Raw genomic sequence first — 19,581 nt, forward strand, 5'->3', positions numbered from 1 at the left:
AAATATCACCAAAGATTCTGACACAATGCTTTCAGAGGGATATCAGACCCCAGGTCGCCTCAACTCTAACCGAGCTTCTCCAAGACACATTGTGATGAACCTGTCCAAAGTCAAGACAAAAGAAAAGATTCTGCAAGCTGCCAGGAGTAAGCGCCAGTTGACCTACAGGGGCAAATCCATCAGAGTGACCGCAGACTTCTCTAATGAAACTTTCCAAGCAAGAAGACAATGGTCATCTACCTTTAATCTACTTAAACAGAACAATTTCCAGCCCAGAATTCTGTACCCTGCTAAGCTAAGCTTCAAAATTGACGGAGAAATCAAATCATTTACGGATATACAAACATTGAGGAAATTCACCACAACAAGACCAGCTCTACAGGAAATACTTCAACCTGTTCTGCACACTGACCACCACAGTGGATCAGCAGCAAAGTAAGAACTCAGAAATTAAAGGACAGAACCTAACCTCCACACTGATGCAAAAGATAAAACTAAGCAATGGACTCTCACAAAAGAAGATGAATAGAATACTACCACACTTATCAATTATCTCAATAAATGTTAATGGCTTGAATTCCCCACTGAAGAGACATAGATTGGTTGACTCGATTAAAAAACACAAGCCATCCATTTGCTGTCTGCAAGAAACACACCTGGCTTCAAAAGACAAATTAAAGCTCCGAGTCAAGGGTTGGAAGACAATTTTTCAGGCAAATGGAATTCAGAAGAAAAGAGGAGTTGCAATCTTATTTTCAGATACATGTGCTTTTAAAGCAACAAAAGTCAAAAAAGACAAAGATGGTCACTTTATATTGGTCAAGGGAAAAATACAACAAGAAGACATTTCAATTCTAAATATCTATGCACCCAATTTAAATGCTCCCAGATTCTTGAAACAGACCTTACTCAGTCTGAGCAATATGATATCTGATAATACCATCATAACAGGGGACCTTAACACTCCTCTTACAGAGCTGGACAGATCCTCTAAACAGAAATTAAACAAGGATATAAGAGACTTAAATGAGACCCTAGAACAACTGTGCTTGATAGACGCATATAGAACACTCCATCCCAAAGATAAAGAATATACATTCTTCGGGCAGCGCCTGTGGCTCAGTCAGTAAGGCGCCGGCCCCATATGCCGAGGGTGGCGGGTTCAAACCCAGCCCCGGCCAAACTGCAACCAAAAAATAGCCGGGCGTTGTGGCGGGCGCCTGTAGTCCCAGCTGCTCGGGAGGCTGAGGCAAGAGAATCGCTTAAGCCCAGGAGTTGGAGGTTGCTGTGAGCTGTGTGAGGCCACGGCACTCTACCGAGGGCCATAAAGTGAGACTCTGTCTCTACAAAAAAAAAAAAAAAAAAAAAAAGAATATACATTCTTCTCATCACCCCATGGAACATTCTCCAAAATTGATCATATCCTGGGACACAAAACAAATATCAACAGAATCAAAAGAATTGAAATTTTACCTTGTATCTTCTCAGACCATAAGGCACTAAAGGTGGAACTCAACTCTAACAAAAACGCTCGACCCCACCCAAAGGCATGGAAATTAAACAATCTTCTGTTGAATAACAGATGGGTGAAGGAAGAAATAAAACAGGAAATCATTGACTTCCTTGAGCATAACAACAATGAAGACACAAGCTACCAAAACCTGTGGGATACTGCAAAAGCAGTTTTGAGAGGAAAATTCATCGCTTTAGATGCCTACATTCGAAAAACAGAAAGAGAGCACATCAACAATCTCACAAGAGATCTTATGGAATTGGAAAAAGAAGAACAATCTAAGCCTAAACTCAGTAGAAGAAAAGAAATATCCAAAATCAAATCAGAATCAATGAAATTGAAAACAAAAGAATCATTCAGAAAATTAATGAAACAAGGAGTTGGTTTTTTGAAAAAATAAATAAAATAGATAAACCATTGGCCAGACTAACGAGGAATAGAAAAGTAAAATCTCTAGTAACCTCAATCAGAAATGATAAAGGGGAAATAACAACTGATCCCACAGAGATACAAGAGATCATCTCTGAATACTACCAGAAACTCTATGCCCAGAAATTTGACAATGTGAAGGAAATGGATCAATATTTGGAATCACACCCTCTCCCTAGACTCAGCCAGGAAGAAATAGACCTCCTGAACAGACCAATTTCAAGCACTGAGATCAAAGAAACAATAACAAATCTTCCAACCAAAAAATGCCCTGGTCCAGATGGCTTCACTCCAGAATTCTATCAAACCTTCAAGGAAAAGCTTATTCCTGTACTGCAGAAATTATTCCAAAAAATTGAGGAAGAAGGAATCTTCCCCAACACATTCTATGAAGCAAACAACACCCTGATACCAAAACCAGGAAAAGACCCAAACAAAAAGGAGAATTTCAGACCAATCTCACTCATGAACATAGACGCAACAATTCTCAACAAAATCCTAGCCAATAGATTACAGCTCATCATCAAAAAAGTCATTCATCATGATCAAGTAGGCTTCATCCCAGGGATGGAAGGCTGGTTTAACATACGGAAGTCCATAAACGTTATCCACCATATTAACAGAGGCAAAAATAAAGATCACATGATCCTCTCAATAGATGCAGAAAAAGCATTTGATAAAATCCAGCATCCTTTTCTAATTAGAACCCTGAAGAGTATAGGCATAGGTGGCACATTTCTTAAACTGATTGAAGCTATCTATGACAAACCCATGGCCAATATTTTACTGAATGGAGTAAAACTGAAAGCTTTTCCTCTTAGAACTGGAACCAGTCAAGGTTGTCCTCTGTCACCTTTACTATTCAACGTAGTGCTGGAAGTTCTAGCCAATACAATTAGGCAAGACAAGGAAATAAAGGGAATCCAAATGGGAGCAGAGGAGGTCAAACTCTCCCTCTTTGCTGACAACATGATCTTATACTTAGAGAACCCCAAAGACTCAACCACAAGACTCCTAGAAGTCATCAAAAAATACAGTAATGTTTCAGGATATAAAATCAATGTCCACAAGTCAGTAGCCTTTGTGTACACCAATAACAGTCAAGATGAGAAGCTAATTAAGGACACAACTCCCTTCACCATAGTTTCAAAGAAAATGAAATACCTAGGAATATACCTAACGAAGGAGGTGAAGGACCTCTATAAAGAAAAGTATGAAATCCTCAGAAAGGAAATAGCAGAGGATATTAACAAATGGAAGAACATACCATGCTCATGGATGGGAAGAATCAACATTGTTAAAATGTCTTCCCAAAGCAATCTACCTATTCAATGCCATTCCTATCAAAATACCAACATCGTACTTTCAAGATTTGGAAAAAATGATTCTGCGTTTTGTATGGAACTGGAAAAAACCCCATATAGCTAAGGCAGTTCTCTGTAACAAAAATAAAGCTGGGTGCATCAGCATACCAGATTTTAGTCTGTACTACAAAGCCATAGTACTCAAGACAGCATAGTACTGGCACAAAAACAGAGACCTAGACACTTGGAATCGAATTGAACACCAAGAAATGAAACTAACATCTTACAACCACCTAATCTTCGATAAACCAAACCAGAACATACCTTGGGGGAAAGACTCCCTATTCAATAAATGGTGTTGGGAGAACTGGATGTCTACATGTAAAAGACTGAAACTGGACCCACACCTTTCCCCACTCACAAAAATTGATTCAAGATGGATAAAGGACTTAAATTTAAGGCATGAAACAATAAAAATCCTCAAAGAAAGCATAGGAAAAACACTGGAAGATATTGGCCTGGGAAAAGACTTCATGAAGAAGACTGCCATGGCAATTGCAACAACAACAAAAATAAACAAATGGGACTTCATTAAACTGAAAAGCTTCTGTACAGCTAAGGACACAATAACCAAAGCAAAGAGACAACCTACACAATGGGAAAGGATATTTGCATATTTTCAATCAGACAAAAGCTTGATAACTAGGATCTATAGAGAACTCAAATTAATCCCACATGAAAAAAGCCAACAATCCCATATATCAATGGGCAAGAGACATGAATAGAACTTTCTCTAAAGTCGACAGACGAATGGCTAACAAACACATGAAAAAATGTTCATCATTTCTATATATTAGTGAAATGCAAATCAAACCAACCCTGAGATATCATCTAACCCCAGTGAGAATGGCCCACATCACAAAATCTCAAAACTGCAGATGCTGGCGTGGATGTGGAGAGAAGGGAACACTTTTACACTGCTGGTGGGACTGCAAACTAGTACAACCTTTCTGGAAGGAAGTATGGAGAAACCTCAAAGCACTCAAGCTAGACCTCCCATTTGATCCTGCAATCCCATTACTGGGCATCTACCCAGAAGGAAAAAAATCCTTTTAACATAAGGACACTTGTACTAGACTGTTTATTGCAGCTCAATTTACAATCGCCAAAATGTGGAAACAGCCTAAATGCCCACCAACCCAGGAATGGATTAACAAGCTGTGGTATATGTATACCATGGAATACTATTCAGCCATTAAAAAAAACGGAGACTTTACATCCCTCGTATTAACCTGGATGGACGTGGAAGACATTATTCTTAGTAAAGCATCACAAGAATGGAGAAGCATGAGTCCTATGTACTCAATTTTGATATGAGGACAATTAATGACAATTATGTTATGGGGGGGAAGCAGAAAGAGGGACGGAGGGAGGGGGGTGGGGCCTTGGTGTGTGTCACACTTTATGGGGGCAAGACATGATTGCAAGAGGGACTTTACCTAACAATTGCAATCAGTGTAACCTGGCTTATTGTACCCTCAATGAATCCCCAACATTAAAAAAAAAAAAGAATGAGACTCTGTCTCAACAAAAACAAACAAACAAAAAATCTGACTTTTCATTAAGGATATCCAAAGTTCAGTATCTATCTACAGGATTTGGGGAAAATATATCCTACTAGAAAAGATTCCTCCAGTCTTCTCGATAAAGGGATACATTTTTTTTCCACTAGTATTTCTGACAATTATTCAGAATAGGAGCTGAGAGTATCATTGTGAGGTTGATTTTAATCCCCTACTTTGCAACCCCGCACTTGTCTCTTCCCTCTGCAATGCCAGATTTTACCTTGAATCCAGACTCCAGAAGCTTCCTGATGTAATGCTATCTCATGCAGGTCTGGGAGCTCTCAGCTGGCTATGTGCAACAGGTAAGTCAGCCTATGAGTCTAACTCTCCTGCCTAATGGCTATTGTAGACAGTTTTGACCATGTTTTCCATGGTTCCAAGTGCTATCAAGTGGTGAGTTTCTTGGAAGTTCTCTGGGAAAAGGGGACTTGTTAACTTTTTGATATTAATATTCTCATCCCCCAATAACCACAAACAGGTTATAACTTCTTATATTTTATGAAGTCATTATAATTCTTTCAAGGACTTTTTATCTTCCCCCAAATTCTGAAACATATCATTCACTTTTGCTCACAATTTCATTCTTCATGAGTTTGTACAGATAGCACATTTTTATTCTTTTACTGTGACTTTAATATGACTTTAATAGGTAGAGGAGATTCAGATGTCTTGTCAATCTATACTTTCTCCTAGAAATCTATCCTGGCCTCTTTGCCTCTACTCCACTAATATCTAAAACAAGTTGTTCTAGATATTCTCACTGATTCTCACTGATCTTTTCAGTCTTCTCTTCTACTAATGCTATAAATAAAAATCTATAGCATTAGTTTTGAGTGGATATAGTGGTAAAGTATACATATCTTTAGTTTATCCCTCTTTGTGTTTTCCAAAGTACTGCTATAATGATTTCATCTTAAATGATATTCTAGATGGTAATAAGATACTTTGAAATATAATTTTAAAAAACAGGTACTTTATTAGTTGTAAAATAACTGAATGGAGGTTTCATAAATATTATCCATATCTTGTTGTGCAGACCAGTGCAATAAAATGGTCAGCTAACAAGTACTTGTGAAATATCTACTCTGAGAGGCAGTAGATTCAGCATAAAAGCTTTGGAGTCTGAATGCATGGGATTTTGAATTGAATGAATCTAGGCTAATCAACATACTATGAACCTTACAAACTTTGTGATCTTGTCCCTCTTGCCTTAGATTATTATCTATGCAATGGAGGCAATAATCATAACTACCTCCCAGCACGGGCAGTCCACAATACTTGTTAAAACAATGCTGCCTCTAGATCTCAGTCTAGCTCAACATCTTTCAAAGCTGGATTTAGGTGATTTAGGAGACTGAATTTTGGTCTTTGAGCTGGTGAGATAATGACATTTAAGTTTAGAAGAGAAGACTTTGAACTTTGAGCTGATGCTGTAATAGGATAAGACTCTTAGGAATCAGGGGCGGAGATGATGTGTTTTGCATGTGGGTAAGATGGGATTCAGTGAGGGCCAGAGGTGAGATTAAAGCAGGCAGAAAGAGACGGGAAGCCCAAGATTCCTACTCACTGGTAGAGTGATCTGTATAATGCCATCCCATACCCTGTATAATGCCATCTCCTTGTGTGTTTAAAGGTTTTACTAAGGAAATGCTTTCAAAGGTCCTAGAAGGAAATGGAGTTTCTGCACGAAAAGAAAGAAATCATTTTTAAAGAGTTTGTAGAAGCATGAAACAATTTTGTAGGTACCTTGGCTTAGGTTAATTATCCATTTACTAGAGCATATATTACCTAGAAATACTGCTGGAAGAGGAATAATACAACTAGTGTACAGAATATAGGGAAGACTGTAATAATAAGATTTTACCATGTGTTCTAAGGTGTATATATTAATTTCCTTATTACTAAGGCAATGATATGAGGAGTAAGTACTATCCCCTACCATATTTTACAGTTGAGAAAATAGAGGCACCAAGAGGTTAAATAATATGCCCAGAGGGCAAGTGATAATAGAACATAGGGAAGTCTAAAATAATAATCTATATAGCTATGTAATGCTATTTAAAAGCAGAATTCTATCAACTTATATCCATAGCCATATGTTTATCTTTTCAGTTTTAATATGTACATCTTTTCAGTTTTCTCTTCTACAAGAGTAACATAAGCTTTGAGCGTAATATGTACCACAGACATCCAGGAACTAGTATCCAACTAGTATCAGTTATTTTAATTACAGACAAATTCAGGAGTCACCTTGAAATTTCAACTTTACTTCCGTAAAATACATATGAAATCTCCTATGAGATATTATGGAAGTCCATCTGGAAAATGCTAGCAACTGACTTGGTTTATATTTTGAAAAGAATGTTGAACATGTTCCTAATCAGATCTCTTAGGTTAAAGCTACTGAAAATTATGGATAGTTCAGAGAAATAGTAGACCACATGTTTAAGGAGATATAAAGTTTGAAAAACCAATGCCATAAAATGCTGTTTTTATGCACACTGTGGTCAATACTGTTGATCTAAAGATGAATAAAACATAGTCTCTACCTTCAAGAGTATCTTGATGAGTCACCTGCTTTTCTTCATTTTCAATAAATTACTTGTACATGATTCTTAAGATTGGAGCCTTGCGATGTGATAAATCATGAGGGAAATGATTTGCTCAAGGAACTCTTTTAAATCATAGCATAGTATCACATTCAGATGTTTTGGATCACTCTACCCATTCTTTTTTCTATTTTCACCAGAAACTCCTAAGATAACTCTAAATTCAGTTTCACATAGTATTTTTTCAAAGTATACCAATTTACCTCTTCTTTGACTAGTTCTCTTTTAAGGATACATCTAAGCAGATGGTATTAACCTGAAGGTAAATGAGGGAGGTCCATCTATTATGAAAAATGTGCTTGCCTTTAAGAATTTTTTTTTTTGACAGAAAAAAATGGTAGATTTTCTCTCATAAACCATATGTTCTTATATTTCTGATATCTGGAATCAATAACTTGCCAGAAATATTTCCAATGCAAAGCCAGACTAACACATAAAGGTGTCCAAAGAAGTCTGTTCCGATTACTAAAGATGTTGAACTCCTCTTGACTTCAAATAGTAGATATTTCTACACTTTAGTGGTATATGACAGCTCTATTCATTGCACAATGTCAAATTCTTTGGTTTAGGCCATTGGGTATTTATGCGCTTCTGGCTAGGGAAGCAGAGAAGCCTAATTTGATTCTGGAGCCAAAAGTTTTTAGGCCCTGTTCCTCTGGAACTTGGATTGGAGGATTTTGGCACTGCATAAAGACTAGGACAGATCAAGTAGTCACACATAACTAACTGACTCAACACAGCATATTCGGAGAGAAAGATCATGCCTACACATTGGACAACCATTCTCCAAGGCAGATGACAACACCCCGAATTCAATCACCCTTAAATAAACACGCAAGGAAAGCATGGCTTTCACATACCTTCCGGCACTGCTCTCCGACGCTGCCTGCTCAGTTTTAGTGCCATAGGCCAGGCCGCAGATGCAGCCATTACTGTTGTTCTTACTTATGTCTGTCTGCTGTCTGCTAACAAGCATTCATATGCTTTGGATCATTAAAGTCACAACCTCCTCTGCCAATCTATTCCTCTCCATGGGTTTGTTGTAGATTGGAAAGAGAGACGGTATTTCTGTTTCTTTTTCTTTTCATTTGGACCTCTAGGCAGGGTTATTTCTGAGGTCTAAATATCATAGCTTGCTCCCTTGCCCCCGGTGTACATATAAATTGTGTTCCCCTTAAGCTTTTTTTTCCTCCTGGTTTATTTTGTTTACTGTTGTATGTGCCTTTTTCAATGAAAAGCAAGTGATTTGTGCTAAAACTGCAACAGACAAAAAGTGCTGTAACTTAAACTGTTTCCTGACACCACTGCTATCTATGAGAGGTCTGCTGTAGTTAACCCCATGGTAAATATCTCCTGACAGACTGCAGGTGGTCAGGATTTTCACGATCCAACCCATTTCAATGTTGGGACTTGTCATTTGGGGCTCTATGAATTCTTCCCTTTTATCTGATAGTTGGTGGCAGGTTGAGTACATTTGGACATCTACATGTACAGGGCCACATATGGCCACAGGTATAATCAAAGGTGGAGAAACACAAGTTGCTCTTTCAGGGAGGCACAGAGGATAGATATTGTACAGAGAGAAAAAGGAAAAAAAAATTGTCACTTGTAGTATTATGCAGGCTGCCCATCTAAACCCATCATTGCCTGGCACCTACACACTAAGGGCAAGAATCCAGCCAACTTGTGAGTGGGCACCATGCCATTTGAGCAGATGGGCATGGAAGTCGGCAGCCAGTAGACCATGTATGTGCATCAACGGTGGGTGTTGAGAGCACGATTCCCAGAGGAGAATGTCCTAACAGCTGTCTGGCCTGAGCCAACATACTTACGACCAAGGAAAAGTGCCATCCTTCAATCCTGCTGAGTTGGATTAACCTTCAGAACTAAATCTGCTTTTTCAATAGCAGAAGGTGAGTTTGGGATCTCAAAAAAGCTCAAGGAATAAGTGAAGAAAGGAAACTGGAAAGATACAATTATTAGATATTGACTAAAGATGCTGAGGACATTCAATCTGCTTATTTTATGTATTTTAGTGAAAGTCTGTTAATTCTTAAAAGAGTATTGTTATTAAAAGCTTTGCCAGGCGGCACCTGTGGCTGAAGGAGTAGGGCACCGGCCCCATATACTGGAGGTGGTGGGTTCCAACCTATCCCCAGCAAAAAAAAAAAAAAAAAAACTTTGCCTCCCACAATGATTTGAGAAGTGACCTTTCAACACAAACAGACTATTTTCAGTGCGGTACTGCTTTGCTGCCTTTGCGTTAGGAAATGACAATGTATGAGGAAAGGTGTCCGTGGACTACAAACAGCGACAGGGGTAGGCACCTTCCCCAAACTTTACATACCATGGGTTAAACTTGATATATTGTGGATCCCAGCTTTCAAAAAAGGGAATTCCTTCAGTGATGGAAGATACACTTGAAGAAATAAGAAGTAAATTTAGCATTCCAATGTAAGCCCTTCCGGGCAAGGAAAGAAAAAACATTTTTTTTTTTTTGAAATTGAAAATAAAGTATTTTTCTAATTTCTAAGAATTTCCAGACAGTTAAATATCATGAATTAGATATTGGTTGCTTCTACCCAACATAGCCAAATGATGATTCGACAATGATTTGTTTCATATGACCAAAAATAATAGACCATTTAATCATTTTAATAATTCAGATTTTCAAATAATTTCTTTTTTTCCTTATATTGCTTTTTGATGAGATATTTATGAGATTATTTTCTTGGTTTTATTTTCTGTTGTCTTAAATCTTGTTACTTAAAATATAGCATATGACTGCAGTGTGGAGAAAAGTTCAGGTTGGCTCACGTGTTCTACATACTCATCTGTAATTTCTTGATATACCCCTAAACTAGTTACTTAACTAACAGAGTAATATCTATATTATAGGAAGTAAAAGATATGAATAAGTTATTTCATCTGGTAATAATAGGAATTATACTTGTGGCTTTGAAAAATATCATGATGCCTTATATCTCTTGGTGTATCATGATGCCTTATATCTCTTGCTATTAGTTGTAGCATGAGTAAAACAAAATGTTTGTTTATTTTGTTCCTTACTACAATGATTTAGAAATTCATGACTACATGGCTACACATAGGTGATTCTACAGAGAATAGAAACAAAGAAAACTAAAAATTAAGACAATATATAAATGCACTTTGCATGAGAGAAGTATAAAAAATATATCACCCAGGTATCCTGTGTTTTATGCCTCTGGTTGTTCTTAAGAGCCTATTTTAAGACTAAGATTATGTTATGTCCAGGATTCATATGAATACCAACTCTGAGAAAAAAATTTTTTTTTTCAATTTTTGGCTGGAGCCGGGTTTGAACCCGCCATCTCTGGTATATGGGCCGGCTCCCTACTCCTTTGAGCCACAGGCGCCACCAACTCTGAGAAAATTTTTGAAGATAAACTTTCCACTAAAATTATCCAAAAAAAAAATATAAGAGAATTAACGAAAGTACTATTTAGCAATAAACAAGGAAACGTATGTACTTTATAAAATTCATTTTTATTTCAATAGGAAAGTCATAAGACAGCCTTATTTTCTTCTTGGGAGAGCAAATATGTTTGGGACAAAATAAATCAGAGAAAGAACATTAAGGCTTTAGCATCATTCCCCACTTTGGGTATCTAGGAGACAGAAAATCTGCTTTAAGCTGAATTTAATTCAACTAGACTTATCCCAGGACTGAGAAGCTAGCAAGTACTGAAGGACAAGAAATAGTCAATGAATTTTAAAAATAATGATAAACTCTGGTACGTTCTCCAGAAGATTTTTGAATCATTTCCTTTAATTTTCTACAGGGAATAAGAGATAAAAATACAGTATTATATTTCTGACTGATGGTGCACTTAAAAGATTAGGGAAGAGCCAAAAAAAAAAAAAAAGAAGAAGAAGAAGAAAAAGTAGGAAAAGAAACTTTTGCTTATGGGTGCCGACCATAAATTAATCAGGACCAAAACAGAAGAATTAAAAAAAAATAGCAACTGTTTAGATTGATGTTTATTATTTTTAAACAACTAAATCACTGTGAGTATAAGAAATATTGGCCATGACTCCACTTTCCATAGGAAAAAAAAAAAAAGCTTCACTAACTTTCCTTAATTTCTGATTGTAATAACTTTAAGAAATAGAATTTGGCAAAACGAATGAAGATTTGAATTTAAGAATTGGGATACACCAAAAAAACTTTTGAGAAACTGTGAAGATAAAAACTATACTTAACCACAGATTTATTTCTGTTTTTCATCCAAGTATCCAGGGAGGTTGCTAATGGGAGGGATGTCTCAGAAAATGTACATGTCTGTGAAAATGTTGGAACAAACTAATGCTTTTCTTCAAGTGATTTTATTTCAATTCTAAGCCTCAAGATATAAAATTTCATCAAAAATGGTAATCTATTTAAAATAAGAGCTATGTGGAATGTTTCATGTTTATGTATAACTTTCATAGTAGACCCTCCTACACAAGGAAAATAATGTGCCCAAATTCTGTTATTTTTACAGTATGGAATATATCATGTCCTAATCCCACCCATCAGTTTCATTTTCTTTAAATAGATAAGAAATGAAAAAAGAATCAAGAAGAAATAAAGACACTTTGAAAAAAGTGACTTTTTAATTCCTCTTTTTGGAGGAAAAGATAACTGAGAAACTTAATTATGATGCATATTCTAATAAGAACAAAGAAGAATTTAAAGGAAAATATGTGTTATATATTCTGAATACTATATTCTTCCACTTTGCACAATTAGAAAGCTAAATACCTGGGGAGGAGGCAGGACAGAAGTGGAAGGAGAGAGAGTGGTGGGTGGTGACAAAGAAGGAAAAACACAGATTTTCAGCAATATTGGGTTCAGAAGAATCCAAGTCAGAAGACATTTATATTTCAATTTTTTTCAATGGTAACTACAAATCATTCCTTATTTAGAGGACATGATAATTCAATAGGAAGATGGCATCAAAAAAAAAAAAAGATTGCACTCACACACACACAAAAAAAGATGAGGCTTGACTGGTTTTTTCTTCCCAAAGGAAGGATTATCAGCAACTGAAGTATTTATTAGGAAGGCTCAGTTGCTGAACATACAGAATACTGTTATTGTTAAAAGTCACTTCAGATATAACCACGTCTAATGAAACTCTTAAGTGGCATTTCTAATAAATATGTCAAGAAATTTTCAATTGTCATGTCCTCTTTTTGCTAAAGTATTGGAAATAAATTGAGTGGTAGAAACTCATGAAATTGTCAAATGGAAATGGTAATATGGCATTGAAACAAACATTTCATAATTCATAAAAACTAAAAAAATAAATTAGGCTGTGAACACTTAAATAAGTAGTAGGCATACATACATGTCCACTTATGTTTAGAGGAAGGATCTATGTACTATTTAAAAACCTATGGAAACTAAAAGATATATATACGTAAAAATAATACTTAAAGCTTCCTCACGAGAAATGCTACCATAATTGACAGAAAATAATTTATTAAAATGAAGATGTATTAATTTACTGCTAACATTATTCCTGGTATTCGAGTTTTCAAAACTGAATTCAAAAATTAATTCACAATTCTTGCAAAGGTAAAAAGGACCAAACAATGGATACCCTCCTTTGCCAGCATTCTGAAACTTATCTAGAGGCAAACTGCAGAATAATGTAGGTTTTAGATGCAAGAAACATTTAAAAGTTCTGAGATTCTTGAGAAAGAATAGGAGTGTCCAAAATGAAGTACTTTTTGTGGTATTAGAAGCAGAAATATTTTGTAATATAAACAAATAAATATATCTCAAGCACCTATCATTAAAAATTACTGACATATGAGTATACTGAATATGAAATGTTTTCTGTCTAAAAATGAATGTCTCATAAGGACATCTAATGTCTTAAGCAAATGTGTGTCCCATAATAATTTGTAAAATTATCAGATCATAATAATAAACTACAGATGGATACTTATACAAGTACCATAAAATTATCTGTTGTTTTGATTTGCATTTCTCTGATGATTAAAGATGATGAGCATTTTTTCATATGTCTGAAGGCCGTGCGCCTGTCTTCTTCAGAGAAGTTTCTCTTCAAATCCCTTGCCCAGCCTGCGATGGGATCCCTTGTTTTTTTCTTGCTGATGCGTTTGAGTTCTCTGTGGATTCTGGTTATTAAACCTTTGTCAGAGATATACCCTGCAAATATCTTCTCCCATTCTGAGGGCTGTCTGCTTGCTCTGCTTACTGTGTTCTTAGCTGTGCAGAAGCTTTTTAGTTTGATCAAGTCCCAGTAGTGTATTTTTGAAGCTGCTTCAATTGCCCGGTTCTCCTCATGAAATACTCACCCAGACCAATTTCTTCAAGGGGTTTCCCTGCATTCTCCTCTAGTATTTTTATAGTTTCATGTCTTAAGTTTAAATCTTTAATCCAATGAGAGTCTATCTTAGTTAATGGTGAAAGGTGTGGGTCCAATTTCAGTCTTCTGCAGGTTGCCAGCCAGTTCACCCAGCACCATTTGTTAAATAGGGAATCTTTTCCCCACTGAATGTTTTATCATCTAACTCCAATGAGACTAGCCTATATCACAAAATCTCAAGACCAGAGATGTTGGCATGGATGTGGAGAAAAGGGAACACTTATGCACTGCTGGTGGGAATGCAAATTAATACATTCCTTTTGGAAAGATATATGGAGAACACTCAGAGATCTAAAAATAGATCTGCCATTCAATCCTGTAATTCCTCTGCTGGGCATATACCCAGAAGACCAAAAATCACAACATAACAAAGATATTTGTACCAGAATGTTTATTGCAGCCCAATTCATAATAGCTAAAAAATGGAAAAAGCCCAAGTGCCCATCGATCCACGAATGGATTAATAAATTGTGGTATATGTATACCATGGAATACTATGCAGCCTTAAAGAAAGATGGAGACTTTACCTCTTTCATGTTTACATGGATGGAGCTGGAACATATTCTTCTTAGTAAAGTATCCCAAGAATGGAAGAAAAAATACCCAATGTACACAGCCCTACTATGAAACTAATTTGGGACTCTCACATGAAAGCTATGACCCAGCTACAACTTAACAATAGGGGGAAGTGGGAAAGGGGGGGGTGGGTAGAGGGAGGGGAATCGGTGGGATCACACCTGTGGTGCATATTACAGGGGTATTTGCGAAACTTGGTAAATGTAGAATGTAAATGTTTTGGCACAGTAACTGAGATAACGCCGGAAAGGCAATGTTAACCACTGTGATAAAAATGTGTCAAATGGTTTATGAAGTGAGTGTATGATGCCCCATAATCATATCATTGTATACAGTTATGATTTAATAAAAAAAAAAGAATAAAACTGTAATAAAGAAAAAAAAATTATCTGTTGTATGTATTATGATATTGGAAAGCCTTTTCTTTCTTCAACTTACCTCATGAGATTTTTGTTAACCCCAAGTTTTCTTTATAATTATTATTTCAATTGAGTATATCATATAAAGACAGCCTGAAATATCTGAACTTCTCCTTCTATCTACGCCAGGCAATTAGCATTTTGAATCTAGAATTTATGACTGAGTCATAAATCTCAGTCAGCATAATCTGATTTGGAATGATCACGTATTTCTTGGCCTAATGCTTTACTGAGAAGAGCATTAAAGCAAAAGACAAGAGATGAAAGCTTTCGTTTTTCAACATCTTTATAACTTGGTTGAACATAATAGATCGGCTAGCTTATTGATTTAGGAATGATCAGTAATATATTTTCTCCTAAAGGAATATTAAGATGATTTATAACAGATTTGAAATCTGACATATATATTATATATAAAATTTTCATTAGATATTATAAATCTTAGCATAATGAGTCGTGATTAAGAGTAGTAAGTTCTGAATGTATAGCAATCTAAAATTAATTCCAATTTTTGAGAGGTTTAAATGTAAAATATATATTGTGTGTATGTGTATATCCCTGTCCACTGCTGAGAAGAAGGTGAAATATCAGTAGATAACAGGTATAAAGTTTGGGTCTCCAGAATCACTCCCATTAACAAACTATCCTGCTCTCAGTTTCCTTATGCATACTGCCTTTCATTTTGACATTATCTGAGGATCAACTATAGTTATCTTATTTGAGGTAATGAAAGCAGCTATAAAATTCTTGAAAATATAAGATGGCTCCAAGAAATAGAAGTTTATATTTCACTTATATGTCAGCTAGAAGGAAGTGGTCGGCAGAAACTCTCTCAGCAACTTTTCTTTAAAATTATTCCAAAATAAAAATTTACTAAAATAAAACAAAGTGAGCTTTCCTGGCCTATATTTGTCTTCCTCCATGTGGCATATCAGGGCTTAAAGTCCTTCTAATTACATCTTTATTCTTCCATAGGTCCTTGTTCAAAGTTTACTAACAGCCAGTATAGAAGGACAGAGAGCATGGAGGGAGAACCTCCCTGGTTAACAGCTGCGGCTCTGAGCAATCCATCCATCTGCCTCCTCGGAGGACAAATCTAACAGTCCCATCTAGTTGATTCAAGCTTCAATTTCAGAATCTCTGCTGATAAACAGCTCTCTCCATAAGGTCCAAGTCTCTTTGGAAGATTTAAATGATTTAGAATGTGAAATATGCCCCACCAAATTCACTAGACGATGATGGGGCAAGATCTAGGCAAATAAAACAAACAAAAACCACTCTCCTTTGTACGAATAAAGAAAGGAAAATCACTTTAGTCACTGGACTAGCACGATGATTAAATTCGGCTGGGCAGACCCTGTGAGATGTCTGCCCTGGAAGTAGGCCTTGTCCCTGGCTCTGCTTTCTGGGAGAACTCTCCATGTTCTCCAGGGTTTCTGGCTCCGCTTTCTAAGGCTCCATTATCCTATGGAATAGGGCGTGGAGGAGAATGATCTTGGATTCCTACTTCCTTCATCACCCAGTTTTTGACGGGTAAATATGGGGTTCCAGGATTGTGTGGAGCCATGGACTTTTTACGTCAGTCTTGTGTTTTGTTTTGCTTTTTAATATGGAACACTTTATGAATTTGTGTGTCATCCTTGTGCAGGGGCCATGCTAATCTTCTCTGTATTGTTCCAATTTTAGTACATGTGCTGCTGAAGCGAACACTCAGTCTTGTGTTCTTTCCGTAACATTGTTCCCTCAAAATCTTCATGGACATTGATTTAATTCCTTCAGTCACATGTGCCAGTGGCCAGAGCCAAAGACCGCAAAGTCCTTTTCTGTTTTTTCTTCAGATGTGGTACTCGGGCATACTTTTTTTTTTTTTTATTTTCACACTCATCTCCTCTCTCTCCTCAAACCTTCCCTCTATTTCCTTCCTTCCTCCCCAACCCAATGTGAACTACTAAATAGTATGGAAAGCTTCTGATGAAGTTAAAAACAGTGCAAGGTTTAAATATGAAATTCCTTCTTCTTTTTTTGTTTTAGATGTTTAAGATACTCCTTTAGGAAAAAAAATCTTTTATTTGTTCCTAAAGCACAAAAATCACAAAATGTTCCATTTTGTCCTACTAGATCACATGTCAACCTGAAAACACAGAGGTATAAACAATGATTTTTATGATGTTTAGAATCTGGTCAAAATTCAAAGTGCAGTGAGAATAGCTTGTCTCTACTCCACCGTGGTCTGGGCCTCTGCAGACGGGATGGGGTGGCACACTCAAAGTCTGAAAGAGGAAATCAATGCCCACGCCTGCTTTATTCTCATGCAATTGGTGGCAGGTGCTGGCTATCTGCCAGAAAACAGTGTGAGACACTTGGTGTGGCCACATTCCCTGGGGTGATCTGGGCTTTCTCGAACATGGTGACTATTTTTCAAGAATTAGGGTTCCAAAAGAGCAACAGAGAAATACATGTTTTTTGTTTTTTTTTTGCGCTGTCATCTGTGAAGTCATTTTTCGGTTGAAGCAGACATAAAGATCTGCCCAGATTCAAAATGAATGAACATAATGTTACCACTCGATGGAAAGGTTTTCAAGTACATGGCAAAAAGAGCATATGAATTTGATATATTTTTGCAGCCAGCTATCTTTGAGTATATTTTATTTAAATTAGTCAATGTCTAAAACATTTACTTCTTATTTTATATCTACTTTATTTTCTTTATTTATTTTTATTGTTAAATCGTAGCTGTGTACATTGGTGAATCAAGGGGTACAATGTGCAGGTTTCATATACAATCTGAAATATTCTCATCAAACTGTTCAACATAGCCTTCATGGCATTTTCTTAGTTACTGTATGTTGGCGTTTGTATTCTGCATTTAGTAAGTTTCGCCTCTACCCATTCTAAGATGCACCGTAGGTGTGGCCCCATCTATTACCCTCCCTTCACCAAAACCTTCCCCCCCCTTCCTTTTCCTTGGCCCTTTCCCCATAGTCTTGTGCTATAGTTGGGTTATAGTCTTCATGTGAAAGCTATAATTTAGCTTCATAGTAGAGCTGAGTACATTGGATACTTTTTCTTCCATTCCTGAGATACTTTGCTAAGAAGAATATGTTCCAGCTGCATCCATGTAATGAATCTGAATATGGCTACTTTCATGGGCACTCTTACTAAAGTATGTTGAATTAAAAATAAAGTCCGGGCACAGTGGCTCACACCTGTAATCCCAGCACTCTGGGAGGCTGAGACGCGTGGATTGCCTTGGCCTCCCAGAGTGCTCAAGCTCACAAGGTCGAGACCAGCCTGAGCCAGAGCAAGACTTCGTCTCTAAAAAATAGCTGGGCTCGGGTGGAGCCTGTGGCTCAAAGGAGTAGGGCGCCGGCCCCATATACCAGAGGTGGAGGGTTCAAACCTGGCCTTCAGCCAAAAACTGCAAAAAAAAAAAAAAAAAAGTCTGGACTTTGTGGCAGGCACCTGTAATCCCAGGTACTTGGGAGGCTGAGTCAAGACAATCACTTGAGCCCAAGAGTTTGAGGTTGCTTTGAGCTATGATGCCACGGCACTCTACCAAGGGTGACAAAGTGAGATTCTGTCTCTAATAATAATAATAAAATAATGTTAGATGTCAATATCTTGTAAATATATATATATATATATATATTTTTGGTTTTTGGCCGGGGCTGGGTTTGAACCCGCCACCTCTGGCATATGGGACCGGCGCCCTACTCCTTGAGCCACAGGCGCCACCCTCTTGTAAATATATTTACAGGTATCCCGACACAGAAGGAATCATTCACAGCATATCTTGAAGGATATCATTCCTCCACTGGAACAACTGGTAAGTGATTATTTCATTATTATTGACTTACTACTACAAAAAAAAATTACCCCCAAACTTAGCAACTTAAAATAGCATGCATTTATTATCTCAAGTATGGCTTAGTGGAATCCACCAGTTCAGTCTCTCAAAAGGTTACAATTAAGTGGTCAGACGGAACTGGGGTCAGATCTGAAGGTTTGACTGGAGAGTGTCTACTTTCCAGCTCACTTAGAAGAGCTTGATGGCAGGGTTCAGTTTTTCCAGGTTATTGGCCAAAGACTGCTCTCAATTCCTGGCCATGTGGGCTTCTCCAGTCTGACAGTTTTTCTTCAGGGCACGCATGCTCAGAAGGTAAGAGAAAGAGACAGCTAGCAAGATGAAAGTTGCAGTCTCTTGTAACATAATTATGAAATTAACATCTCATCAACCTTGCCACATTATTTTGATAAGAAACAAGTCACTAAATTCAGTCCACACTCATGGAAAGGGGAATTACATGAATAATAAAGTGCAGATTGTTGGGGGCCTACTGCAAATACTTACAGCTTTTTGTTTGTTGTTTAAGAAAAAAATTAATTCTTTGCCAGTAGACTCTGTAAGTCTGCTAGAGCAGAGCTTGTGTGTGTGTGTTGTATCCTAATGACTAGAAGAATGCCTGAAACATTGTAAATAGCATGAATAATGTACCAGAGATACATTAAAAACATATAAGCCCAACCTTCCTGACGTGTTATGATCCTTCTTTCTTTTAATGACCTTGTTTCTGACAAATACGAGATCCATATTCATACAGCTTGTCCTCACTGCAATATTCCACATTGGTCAACATGCTCTGAGTCCAAGAGGCCTTCAGAATACTACTCCACGATGACT

At 36.9% G+C, this 19,581-nt stretch overlaps 1 long non-coding RNA gene and 1 other non-coding gene across 2 annotated transcripts in view; one reads left to right on the forward strand and one right to left on the reverse strand.

Moving 5' to 3' along the window:
- The window catches only part of LOC128594232 (uncharacterized), an 86,572-nt gene extending 67,846 nt beyond the window's left edge, over window positions 1-18,726 (forward strand). Inside the window, exon 3 of the long non-coding RNA XR_008382517.1 lies at window positions 18,658-18,726. This is a non-coding gene — a long non-coding RNA (uncharacterized LOC128594232). The remainder of the gene's footprint in view (window positions 1-18,657) is intronic.
- On the reverse strand, window positions 16,504-16,610 carry LOC128595035 (U6 spliceosomal RNA). The gene has a single exon (XR_008382729.1). It is a non-coding gene; the product is annotated as a U6 spliceosomal RNA (small nuclear RNA).
- Window positions 18,727-19,581: the final 855 nt, after the last annotated feature.

This window comes from Nycticebus coucang, chromosome 9, assembly GCF_027406575.1.
Source record: "Nycticebus coucang isolate mNycCou1 chromosome 9, mNycCou1.pri, whole genome shotgun sequence".
NCBI lineage: Eukaryota > Metazoa > Chordata > Mammalia > Primates > Lorisidae > Nycticebus > Nycticebus coucang.